General features: G+C 37.1%; 1 protein-coding gene and 1 pseudogene across 2 annotated transcripts in view; both read right to left on the minus strand.

The window, feature by feature from the left end:
- HTR1E (5-hydroxytryptamine receptor 1E) overlaps window positions 1-13,557 on the minus strand; it is a 99,416-nt gene that overhangs the window by 46,738 nt on the left and 39,121 nt on the right. The window lies entirely within an intron of this gene.
- On the minus strand, window positions 7,978-8,779 carry LOC116418819 (annotated as a pseudogene).

The following is a 13,557-nucleotide window of genomic DNA, read 5'->3' on the forward strand; positions in this document are numbered from 1 at the left end:
AGGGGGGAGGGATTGCACTGGGGAGTTATACCTGATATAAATGATGAATTGATGGGTGCTGACGAGTTGATGGGTGCAGCACACCAACATGGCAGAAGTATACATATGTAACAAACCTGCACGTTATGCACATGTACCCTAGGAATTAAAGTATAATAAAAAAAATAAAAAAACAAAACAAAAAAAAACAAAAAACCGGTGACTCAAAGGTACATTGCTGTCAAAGAACATCAGAATTCTTCAAGAGTCTCTTGGGTTTAATTTGTGTGGCATCATTTCCTTTTTCTTCAAATCAGTGGGGTTACCTTGCAAAGCTGGCGTTACCAATTCTCTCTATGCCAGGAAAAAAATGATTATGGGATCGTGTTTAAGCTTTAAAGTTGTCTCAGTGGAAGAAATCTGCATGGGAACTCTTCAGTGTTTTCAGTTATTTTCAGATTTCCTTCTGCAGGGAAGCAGTGAAGGCCTAACCTGCAGAAACACTTTCACAAGCACCTCAAAGTTGGCGTGCATGTCTGCTTGCAATTTCAGTTTTCAGACAGGAGGTTGGTCTTGATTTGATCAATTAGGATGTTTCTGGCTGCAAGTACAAAAGCCCAAGTCAACGACGAATTATACATTAAAGAAGTTTATTATCTCACATAACAGAGAGTTCAGAAGTAGAGTCAGCTTTGGTCAGGGTGGTTACTCAGTGATCCATAATGTTATCAAGACATAAATTCTTTCCATATTTCTGCTCCGTTAGACAGCCTGGAATTCAGACTGCTTCTCCTATGATTACAAGTCACCTACCAGGAGAATCTGATGTAACATATGTTCTTAAGATTGTAAAAGAGAGTTCTTCCCCTAACTATGATTGGATCAATGCAGGTCATGTAATTTCTCCTCTACCTACAACAGTAGCCAGAACAATGCCATGTGCTGACTGGCTTCAACTAAGGAGGGATAATTTGGCAATGAGATTTGTTTTCCTCAGTCATTTGGTGAGTAGGGGAAAGAAAGAATGTCCAAACTAAAATCAGGATTTCATTAGGAAGGAATAAAGTGAAATGAATGTTGGGAAAGTAACTAATGTGCCCTACTGATCTTTGCAGTAGCATCTACAATAACATCTGTAGGAAGCATATAGAATGATTTACTTCAGCAAAAATATCTGCTAATTAAACTAATCATGGAATAAATCTTCATCAAATTGTTCTGTGAGTAAAAGACATTATCAAGACAGTAAACAGACAACCTACAGAATGGGAAAAAATATTTGAAAATTATGCATCCGACAAAGGAATTTAAGCAAATCAACAAGCAAAAAACAAATAACCCCATTTAAAAATGGGCAAAGAATATTAACAGACACGTCTTAAGGGGAGAGATACAAGCAGCCAACAAACATATGAAAAAATACTCCACATCACTAATCATCAGAGAAATGTAAATTGAAATCATAATCACAATATGATACCATCTCACCATTCTGAGATATCATTACAGCCATTCATTCAGAATGACTATTATATTAAAAAGTCAAAAAACAACATATGCTGGTGAGGCTGTGGAGAAAAGGGGACACTTATGCACTGTTGGTGGGAATGTAAATTATTTCAGCCACTGTGGAAAGCAGTTTGGAGAGTTCTCAAATAACGTAGAGCTACCATTCGACCCAGCAATCCCATTACTAGGTATAAAACCAAAGGAAAATAGATCATTATACCAAAAAGACACATGCACTCACATGTTCATTTCCTCGCTATTCACAATAAAAAAGACATGGAATTATCCTTAGATGTCCATCAATTGTGGATTGGATAAAGAGAATGTGTTACATATACATGGAATACTATGCAACCATAAAAAGAATGAAATAATGTCCTTTGCAGCAACATGGATGGAGCTGGGGGCCATAATCCTAAGCAAATTAATGCAGGAACATAAAACCAAATCCATATGTTATCACTTATAAGTGGGAGCTAAACATTGAGTACCCACGGACACAAACGCGGGAACAACAGACACTGTGAACTACCAGAGGAGGGAGAGGGGAAAGGGGTCATGGGCTGAAAAACCACCTATTGGGTACTAAGCTTACTCCCTGAGTGTAACATACCCATGTAACAAACCTGCAGATGTGTACCCTACACCTATAATAAAAGTTGAGGGAAAAAAAGAAATGGGCAATATTAAGGTTTTCATACAGTATTAGAAAGTGTCATAATAAAGGTAGTTAATAGAGGATCTTAAAAAAAATTGTTCTAAGAATGGATATTCTTTTTCTCTAAAAGCAGCAAAAATTTTCCCTTAAGTTTTATTGTGTTTAAAAACTACTTTTTGGAAATCCAGCAAACTTAGGTCTATAATGAAGAATACAAAGAGAATATTCAGGTATGCTTTTGAATTCAAAGTGATGAAAAGGCAATTATTTCATAACCTGGATTTGACAAGATCCTAGCATTAGACAAGACATTTTTCTGGGTCATTGGTAGGGGATTGAGTCAGACACATTGACGTGATGAGATGTGTAGTTTCTTTCTTTATAAAAGCAGCAAAATCAGATGTGATGCTAATGTTGCAGGCATTCTATTTATACACATATCAATATTTTTCTTCAACAAAGTTTTGATCAACCAAGAACTCTTTCACCATCTTGGAGATGTTGATATGTGGTGTCCAAAACTGATGCTCCAAACAGCAATTATTTAAAGATATCAGGAAGCAAATATGTAGACAAAAATTCAGAAGCTGGCTTCTCAAAAAGTGTTATGAACAAACAGTTTCTCCATTACTGGCTTAGACATGCCAGTGATTTTGGAGTAGGTAACTTTTTTTATTTTGACAGTAACACTGCTTTGGGGCTGATAATAAAGTTGGCACCCTTTGCCATGGGATTTGGTGGCTAAGTTAGACTCTCCTGAATGCCGCTCCCACTACTTTCTTTTCACATTTCTCCCATTTAGCATCCCACCTGTGGTTTTTCTCTCCCAGGTCACCCTTTCCATTTCCCTTCTTGCTACTTTCCTCATTCCTACCTTTTCTTTTTCTTATTTACTCATCCCTCACCCTCCTGTTTTCCATAACATCTTCCTTGTATTTCCTTTGTTTCTGTCATCAGTCTTGTGGAAGAATCTTTCCAGCAACAGAATACAATAGTCAGTGTTTTCCTTGAAAAATATTAGTACTTTTATTATCCTTTGCCAATTTTGATCCACAGAGGATTGAGCAAGAGTGAAAGAAACTTTCATGGTGAAGGAATGGGAGAGTGTGTGTGTGTATGTGTGTGTGGTGTGTGTATGTGTGTCTCAGAGACAGAGAGAGAGAGAAAGAGTGAGATTTAATAAAAAAGTGATACACTTTTTCTCGTAAACAATGATTATATTGATGACTGGTCTGGTCTGACAGGCAGAAAAGAAGGAAAGGAATCACTTTTCCATGAGTGTGTTTCAAGTATGCGAATGAATTCAGGTTTGGCCAAGGACCTTAAGGTATTAGGATGTTCCTAGACTAAAAATCCTACCAGTATCTCTTGTTTCTTTAACTAAAAATTTTTTATTATTTGTAATCAGAGTGAGAGGATGTGCATGTATGGGCATCCTAGTAGAGTGAGGAGGGTACACATATAGGATAGTCCAAAGTGGGGTATCAGAGCCCAAGCAGGGTGACAAGGATATCACAGGGGGTGGGTGGCCTGGCATGGAATTTTCAGAGAATGCACAGGCTTAGGAAAATATAAAGATGGAGGGGTAGGGGAGAGTGACCTGGCATGGAATTTTCAGGGAATGCACAAGCTTAGGAGAATATATCAATGGAAGTTCGGTAAGGGAGAGTGACTTGACATAAGTTTCAGAGACTGAACAGAGAGGGGAGGATATTCATGTGCAATCGACCTGAGTGGAATAAGGAGGATATTTATGTGGGAAGGTGGTAGTTCCAAAGACGGGAGACATATATGGAAGTGTTTAAGTAAGTAACTATATTAAGGATAATGGGAGCCAGGTTTCTCACTATTGAAAACAGGAATTGCAAATATGGAAAGGGAGAAAGCTGGAATAAACTCAATGGAGTTGGAACCTTTAAGTGTGAACTCATGATTTTCAGTATCTATAGGTAGATAATAACTATCGATGTAAACGTGTGGATTTATACATGTGTGCACTTACACACATTCCCATGATTTTAAGCTCTGTCGACTGAGCAGTCTTCGGAGCAATACTACCCCAAATGCAATAAAAAATCCTAGGACTCAGACCTTGGTTTCTAAATACCATTCTTAAGGGAACCAGGAGTCCTTGTAGAACTATGGATGAGTCCAGGTTGGGGGAAGAGAAAATACGAATGATCTTGGAACATCTTATAACATAAAGCAAAGAAATGCTCAAAGAATGGTGAGGATGTATCAAAGTAGACAGGAACCACTTTGAAGGGGTTTCCACTGGCCAAATCTTGTTAATTTTCAGGTTCAAAAGAAATAATGAGAGTAATGGATTAGAGCTCATAGAATAAAATAAACAGTGAGTCCATACTGACAAAAAATAAGTGAATGAATAAAAATTTCAAAATATATCTCCACAAAATACCATTAATTACACAAGGGAAAAGAGTAACTTCAAAGTTGAGAAGACTGGCAGAAATCATCTTAAGCAATCAAAGTGAGCTTAACTAATAATAGAACAAATTGCAATCATGCACCATTTAATAAGAACAAATAATCACTTCTGTGATATTTCTACTGAAGGTGTGTAAACTGGATCTAGTCATGACGAGACACTAGACAAACTCAAATTGATGAGTACTCTATTAGTCTGTATTTTCTAAATTGTCAAGGTCATGAAATCTAAGGCTGAGACCCCATTCCAGATTGAATGAGATTAAAGAGATGATAATTAAATGCAACACTTGATTCTGAACAGGATCCTTTTTCTATAAATAACATTACTGGACTGAGGAATAGATGGCTTTAATGTTTCAATATTAGTTTTCTGATTTTGAAAGTTGTACTGTAGTTACATAAAGAATGTCTCATTGCTTTGCAGGAAATACACACAGAAGTACTCAGCTGTGATGGAGCATTAGGCTGGCAATTTACTCTCAGGTGGTTCAAAAAAGTTCTCTGTATTGCAATTTTGATTGTTTCAAAATAAAAAAATATATATGTGTGCATACACACACACACACACACACACACAGACACGAAAAAGTTATAAAAATCAAAGGAGGGAAAATTACTTCCAGCTGTGGGTATAAGAAGAGTTTTATGGAGAAGGAGATGTTTGAATGGGAACTTGAAGGATAGAAGGATCTGGTCAAGCAGAGGTGAAGCAGATTTATTCTAGGCAGAGAATACACATGGGCCGTGTGGACTTGTGACTGGCCAGTGCGTTCTCTACCCTCAGAAAATAGAAATTGTTGGAGAGTCTAAGATGGGCTTCAGCAAGGCAGTTTATTGTGGCTTTCACCTGAAGCAGAAAGGGAAGCTACAGCAGAAAGAGATCTGCTGTTGGCTTCCTGAAAGTGGGTTAGCTTGAACTTTTATTCTTTCCAGGTGACATTATTGCATGTTTGCATGGTCTGTTGGCTGCACCTGTGCAGTCTCTTGTCATGCTTCTTTATATGTCCCATGTCTCATTAACATCTTAAATCTCCTCCCTGGGCTCTGTGATTTTTACTATTAAAATGAAGCAAAGGTTAAGTTAGGGTGAGCTAAGACCCTACAGAACATATGTATTTGGGGAGGGTCTTTTGGAAAGTCTCTATGCTGATGGCCAGGACATTTGTGGTTACAGTGCTCTATCTCTTTTAGATCTGATTGATTGATTTTATGAGAGTCGGTGGCTGCAAGATTATGGAGCTAGGTATAGCTGTAATCAGCACAGCACGAAAAGAAGTGGGGAGAGATCCCCTCTCCTGCTTTCCTTGTCAGCCTCAGACTTACTGAATTTCCCACTCAGCTACACACACAGACACACAGCCACACACAAACACACACACACACACACACAGCCACTGCCTTTGTTCTGGCTCATTATTTCTCGCTGAGACTATTGCAACAGCCTCCTAATAGGTCTTCCAGCCTCCAGACAAGGAGCATAGAACCTACAGTGGAGTTAAAAGCCAAGGATTTAAAAGGAGAAGGTGGTATACTACTACTAAATAGTAAGGAGGTATCCAACCTTGCTAGAGAATTTCTATATTATAGACCAAGCTGTGAAATACAACTGTAATAAAGAACTAGCTAAATAGAAACAGTAGTGGTACAACGTGCTCCTGTGTTCAAGCCTCTTTTTAGAAACCATCTTGTAAAGAGTGCTGTTTACCTAATCTTCCTGCTCTGGAAACTAGGATCTAGTTATGAAAACAGAATTTATTCCGATAAAAGTTATATAGATTTATTACAGAAACTCAAGATGATTTAGCAGTGAGTAAAATGAGAAGTTAAAATCATCTATATGCCATAACCCCAATAATCACTGGCAGATTTTCTTCCAGAGTTCCCCCAACTCACATACATACTCATATAGCTATCTGGGATAATTCAGATATGATTTTTAAAGTCACAGATATGCCATTATTAGAAATTTAGATTTTTTCCCCTGTAATAAATAGTGCTGCAATGACATATCTTTTTTGTGTCTTTATTTTTTAATATAACCTCTCAAATGGTAATAGACTAAAATGCTAAATATTTCAAGGCTTTTAATGCAACTTGGAATACTGCCCTATACAACAATATTTCATCGTGTACAACCACCAGTTGTAATGAGAAGATGAGAAGAGCCTTGTAAAAGTTGGTTACTTCACTCAGTTTAGGTAACCATTTTTTTCCCCCTGAAAATACCAAACAACACCTTTAAGTGTTTGGCATGAACTTTAACCCCTGCATAGCTAAGAATGTAAGGGATGAAAAAATGCATAAATAATTTTTAATACATTTTACTAACAGAATTTAAGCAGCAGTAACTTATGAATAGAATGAATAATGTTTCAGCTATTATTTGTGCTATTTTAAGATGGCAATTGAAACATGAGAATAGTCAAGTGATATAAAATTTTACACTTAATGAAAATTCCACCAACTAAAGTAGGTAAGATTGCTTTTAATTATTGCAAAATAAAAAATTATAATGCTCTGTTTAAAATCATAATAATGCAATAGAACAAAAATTTTCTTATATTCTATTGACATTCACCCCTCAATTATCTGCTTGTGGGTTATCTGCTTTGTAGATTACATGAAGTAAATTTTAAGGACATTTAAAAATGGTTTCTAGAAAACCAGATACTGTATGTTCTTACTTATAAGTGGGAGCTAAACACTGGGTATACATGGATACAAAGATGGAAATAATAGACACTGGGGATTCCAAAAGAGGGGAGAGAAGGAGGGGGACAAGGTTTGAAAAACTACCTGTGTTCACTACTTGGGCAATGGGATCTCTAGAGCCCAAACCTCAGCATCTTGCAATACTTCCATGTAAAAACCTGCACATCCCCTCTAAATCTAAAATAAAATAAAATTTAAAAATACAGTGATTTCTGTTCATGACCAGCACAATAATTATCTTTTTTATCACGCAGTTAACATATGCTCAGACAATCCAAACTCATTTTTTTTTTTTTTGCCACTGGAGGCAAAATGAAATTAGGAAGGGAAATTTACTGCTGAACTGATCATACAACAAGGTCTCCAAACACATACCGATGACTTTTGATTATCCACAATTTTACGTTCTCTCATTAGCAGAGGCAATTGGAAGCTAAATGAAACAATTTTATTTGCAGAAATCAGAGTAATTGCTCATATCCACGATGCCTTTCTTTTAGAGTTTAGAGAGTTCGTAGTTTTTATAATCCATAAAGTTTCTGAAGAACAGAGAGGCTACAGGAGAAAAGACGTGAAATAATCAGCTCTAACAGAGAATAAGTATTTGATATGTGCTGTTATATTATTATCATTTTATTTTTTTTCAATTTGAAAACAGTTACTGTTTATTAATGGACTAGATTACAAAAATAATCATGGTAGACACCTTGGTTCATTCCTCTAATAAGCCTGTTGATCTGGTCTTCTCTGTTGCCAGCATCTCCACCTTCTATAAAATGAATGGTCTTTTCTTCGTTCCTCCTCATGGAGAGGATAATTTGGAGGGCCACAGGAAGTTATTTGCTTCTTTGAAGTGTTTTCCAACAGTATAGATCTCACGAATCAGATCCTCCAAGCAGATGATGCCACATTTGCCAAGAGATGGAGCAAAGTGTTATCTGTCAAGGCGATTATTGATTTTGCCTTAACCACTGTTGTAGATGAGTGCATTTACTGACTTCAGGTTTGGGTACCCTCATGCAATAAGTGGCTCTACAAGCCTCAGTATGTTACCTGAAGCCTTGTTGAGCTTAACAAAGGTTCCATTGAAGATCCGACAAAGGTGAAGAAGCTGCAATAATACCTTTCAGACCTTTGGGGACACATCATTGGTACTTCTGATCCTGATGATAAATGCCAGTTTGGATTCTGCAGGTATATAGAGGTTGCCAGCTTTTCTTGCCATTCTGGCCATTCGAATCTCATTCTGTCCATCTGCCTATATTCCTTGTGATAGTGCTTCAGTTTTTCACAGATAAGCTTTCTCCTTGCCTTTACAAGCATCTTTTGGACAAACTTCTTTCTCAGGTGCTTGATCATTAGCTCTGCAAAATTTCTTTGCTTTTTCTTGAGATTTTTTGGCAAAGCAGGAACCTTCTTCTCTTTGGCACACTCCTTGGTTCTGGCAATAAAAGAGGATATCATCACCATTTTAATATCAAACCTCAAAGCATTGCCATTTTACAGGTGAGCAAACCAAGGATGTGGGCCCAGGTCAGCCTAGATTTGAATTCAGATTCTGCCATCAGTCAGCTCAGTGAGCTTTTGCAACTAGAATATCCATATATGGAAGCGGTTGTTACTTTAGGATTTAAAAGAACTTTGCCGTATTATTTATTCCTTTTTCCTCCCTGTATATATATTGAATGCTGTTGTGCTCCCGGAATGGAGCCCTGGGAATACAATAGCATTAAGACACAGTTTCTTCCCTTAAGAAACAACCTTTAGGAACTGTTAAGAAGTTGCAGTCATTTTCTAGAAGCAACAGAAAATCCAGCTTAAAACGATGTGAGGAAAACTAAGGAATGTATTACTTTACATAATGAAATAATCCAGAGATGGGATTGGTTTCCAGTTTGATCCAGGGCTTCAGATGGTTTTCTCTGTCCTTCCATTTCTTGGTCCTACTTCATTTTTGGTCCACTCTGCAGACATCTGTTGTTGTAAGATAACTTCTGGTTTGAGTCTTCATTCAGGCTCCCCAGGCCAAGTTTCACTGTGTTACATTAGCTCTCCTTGGGCACATGCCAATCCCTGAACTAATCACTGGGGTGTGGAGAGTGACTCATATCAAGCTGCTTTGCCTAGGTCATGTGTGGGACATCAGTGGTGGGGTCGAGTCAGTGCCATCAGAAGTACCTGGGCTTAGTGTAAGAGAAGGAGAAGTCATCCAGAGCGAAACTTAGTCACCGAGAGAGATGACTAGAAGCTGGGAGTGAAGAAAAATGTCCACAACAGAGGTGAAAGCTTTGAGACTAGACAATACAATGCACAGAATGCCACAGGGACCAAAAAAGGAATACTTGATTCATTCTTTGCCAAGTCATGGAAGTAGATGGCGGAAAATAATGTTCAAGCTGAAATCTGAAAGATAATTAGTGAGAAATCTACTCCGGGCTAGAGAGGTAGGTAGAGACCAGACCAGAAAAGTCCTGGAGTACATGTGATGCAGCTTGGACTTTATCAGGTGGGCAGTTGGAATAGGTGTCCTCTCGTTACCTTTTATATCATTAAAGTATTTGTTTTGGAGTTGTCCCTACTTTTTCTCTGACATTTTAATCTCCTTTTTCCTCTGTTCCTATTTGCTTTCTTAATTCCAGGTAGGCACCCCTCCTGCTTCCTGCATATTGCTTTTTCTGTGTTTCTTGCCCCACACATCTGCTTGAATTCAGTAGGTTATTATCAACCATCAGCACTAGTGAATCAACCCCGGGGAATGTCTACATTTCTAAACTGAATAATGATGACTTTTACAAAGCACTTTCCCTACAAGGGAATTTAGTATATGACAGAAGTATTTTAAACTCATGGAAGAAAGGTGAATTATTCATGAGTAGATTTGGGACCACTTAATAGTCATCTATTAAAAAAAAAAAGTTACATCCCTACCTCATAACAAAATAAATACCAAAGGTATTAACAATTTACATAAAAAATCCTAAGTGAAAACTAGGAAGTTTCTTTTTAAAAAATAATCTTGTGTTAATAGAGATGTTTATGAATATGAAACAAAACTTAGAGGCCACAAAAGATTGATTAATACACTAAATTATTAAAGCTAGATAATTCTGTAAGGTAAAAATACCATTAATGAAAACGAATGCCACACTAGGAAAAATATTTGCAATTCAGATTATGTAGTAAGGGCTAATTTCATCAATATTAAAGGAGTTGCCAAAAACCAATTCAAAAAAGAACACCCACCCCATAAAAGGACTGAAAATATAAATAGAGTTCACAGAAAAGAAGCCACTAATGTTTTTGTTAAACTATGAACTAATGCTTAAGCAATCTTATACTTAGAAGGAATGCAAATGAAACTACCATGAGATTCTGCTATTCACTCCTCAGGTTATGAAATATCTCAAATTTGGTAACACATTGTGTTGGTGACAGTGTGGGGAAACAGGCACTCATACATTGCTCCTAGGAATTGCAGCCAGTATACATTTTCCAGAGGGAATTTAGCAGCAACTACCAAATTACCAAAGCACCCACAGTTTGGCTCAGCAATTCCACTTATAGGAAATTGTCTTACATATATACTTGCAGGGGTGTTTCTACAAAGATACTTATTGAATTAGTTTGTACTAGCAGAATTTTTCAGAAACAAACAAAAATTATGACAAAAGTTCTATAAATATGCTTTAATAACAGACCAGTTAAATAAATTGTGGTACAATTAAATATGGAATAGCATGCAACCATTAAAAATAGTAATGCAACATGAAATAACCTCCAAAATATAAGAGAAAATAGGGTGCAGAACAGTGCACATAGTGTGATACCACATGAGTAAACTGTATGTTAGTATACTCATTTAATATCTCTGGATTGATATGCAAATATGTGATTACAGCGACTGCCTTCAGGGAGGGAAGCTGATAGCTGAAAGCCAGGTGAGAAGAACAATTGTTTTTTGCATATATTACCTATCCAAAAAAATCTCTCCCCTCTCCTTCAGTATGACTGCCCTTTATGCTCCAACAAATCAGTTGATGCTTCTCTTGAAATAAAATTGCCTCTCTTATTCTCACATCTTCCAGAGACTATATGCCAAGTTATCTAATGAGATAGGTTTATAAAACACTTTGTAATGTATAAAACACTGAACACAAGTGAGAAATAACTAGTATTAATACTATTATAGTATCTTGAATTTTGTTAATTTGACAAGTGAAGCATGGAAATGTTGGAGTAAAAAAATAAATTTCCCTAATCCTAAGCTTTTCTCTCTTCTGCATATTTAATCTGTCCTTGTCAGAGTAAGAAACACATCCTCTCAAAGTTTGGTACAGTGCTTAGCTCACTGTGGGTGTTTAACGAATGTTAAATAATAATAATAGCTATTTATGGATGATTGCACTACTTGATAATACTTTGTCTCCATTGAATTACACCTTGTAGCAAGCCATTTTTAAAATGTATTCCTAACTAAATAAAGGTGCAATAATTCACAGTGAGAATTGATATTTATATATAAAAAAAAACTGGCACAAAACCAATGATTTAAACTGCAACTTTCCAATCCCTTCTTGGTGGCCTTAATAATGGTGCCCTTCTGAAATGTCTTTTCTTCTCTCAAATACCACATTGTAATTGTGATAGGTTGGCTAGAGGGTATAGTCTTCCCAGTTACTGTTTTTCTCCCTTGCCTTTGCTTCTATATTTGGTGATATGCCATGGGGGAAGGGCATCAAAAGGAATAATAATCTAATTTTAACCTTTAATTGCACTTGCTCTTTAGCTACGTGTCTGGTTTCACAGTCTTTCTGCTCATTATACTATTTCACTCAGCCATGGCACATGGGTACATGGGGGCTGAGAGAAAAGATCCCTGAGGTCCCCTGCAATTCAGAAGCTCTATGTTTCTCTAGAAAAGATGGGCATTTTATGTGCCTTGTATTGTCTCTGGTTATGAAGAATTATATCTGTTCAATAAACTTGAATAAAATATTAACCCTTTAAAAGAATAAAAATTCTTTAAATCTTTTAAGAATATGTCCATGGCAGCTGAGTTTCAGAAGCCTGGTGTAATGAAAATGCACATTTGTATCTCCAAACCTTCACATATGTTGTTTATCCTTACTTGAAATACCCTTTCTCTGCCTGGCAAACTCCATCTCAGCATTCCATACTCAGACTGAGCATCACCTCTTTTCTGAATCAGTCCCCAACAAAGGTGTGTCAGCAAGTTCCTTCTCAGTTCTCACACCATCTTACACACCCCTGTCCTTACCTCCTAGACTCAAGGGATGGGAAGCACAGATCCTACCTCACAACAGGAGGAGATTCAGTCTCATATTGCAAGAAGAGAATGTGTGAGAAAAGATCTTGCTGTGGGAATCTTGGAAAGTCTCCCACAACTGCCCAAGATTGCAGAGCTGGAAAGAGGTAGAGATGAGATTCCATCTGTCTTCTTTAGCTCAGGACCTGTATACTTTGCATTATCCACAGGGCCTCCCCTCAGTCATTGGATGATGCTAATAACTGGATGGAGAGTTTCCTTTTTTTCATTTAAATAACATTAACTTTCCTGAAAAATCTCAATTATTTCCTTCTCACTTTTCTCTTTCTTCTTGTGTTATAACTTTTTACCTTGGACTCAATCAGTTAACCTGACTTTTATTTTCAGCTGTTTTTCGTTCTTCCCTCTTCTTGGTAATACCTGTATTCATTTTTTTTTCAGACTCTGAAAAATTTGAAACCACCCATCCTTTCATTTTGTACCACCCTCCAAGAAAGACTGGTTCAGTTAGAACAACTTAGATATAGGGGAACACCATCTATTTTTTTTTGTGGGTGTTAGAGAATTCCTATTTATTTTTTATTTCCATATGTTTTTGGGGGAACAGGTGGTGTTTGGTTATATGAATAAGTTCTTTAGTAGTGATTTCTGAGATTTTGGTGCATCCATCACCCGAGATGTATACACTACATCCAATTTGCAGTCTTTTATCCCTCAGCCCCCTCCCACACTTTCCCCTGAGTCCCCAAAGTCCATTGTATCATTCTTACACCTTTGCATCCTCATAGCTTAGCTCCCACTTATGATTGAGGACATACAGTGTTTGGTTTTACATTCCTGAGTCACTTCACTTAGAAAAACGGAGACCATCTATCTCTATCATTCCTTGAGCTATTTACTTATAGCAAGTTTGGTGTGTGTGTGTGTGTGTGTGTGTGTGTGTGTGTGTGTGTGTGTGTGT

This window comes from Piliocolobus tephrosceles, chromosome 5, assembly GCF_002776525.5.
Source record: "Piliocolobus tephrosceles isolate RC106 chromosome 5, ASM277652v3, whole genome shotgun sequence".
Lineage (NCBI taxonomy): Eukaryota > Metazoa > Chordata > Mammalia > Primates > Cercopithecidae > Piliocolobus > Piliocolobus tephrosceles.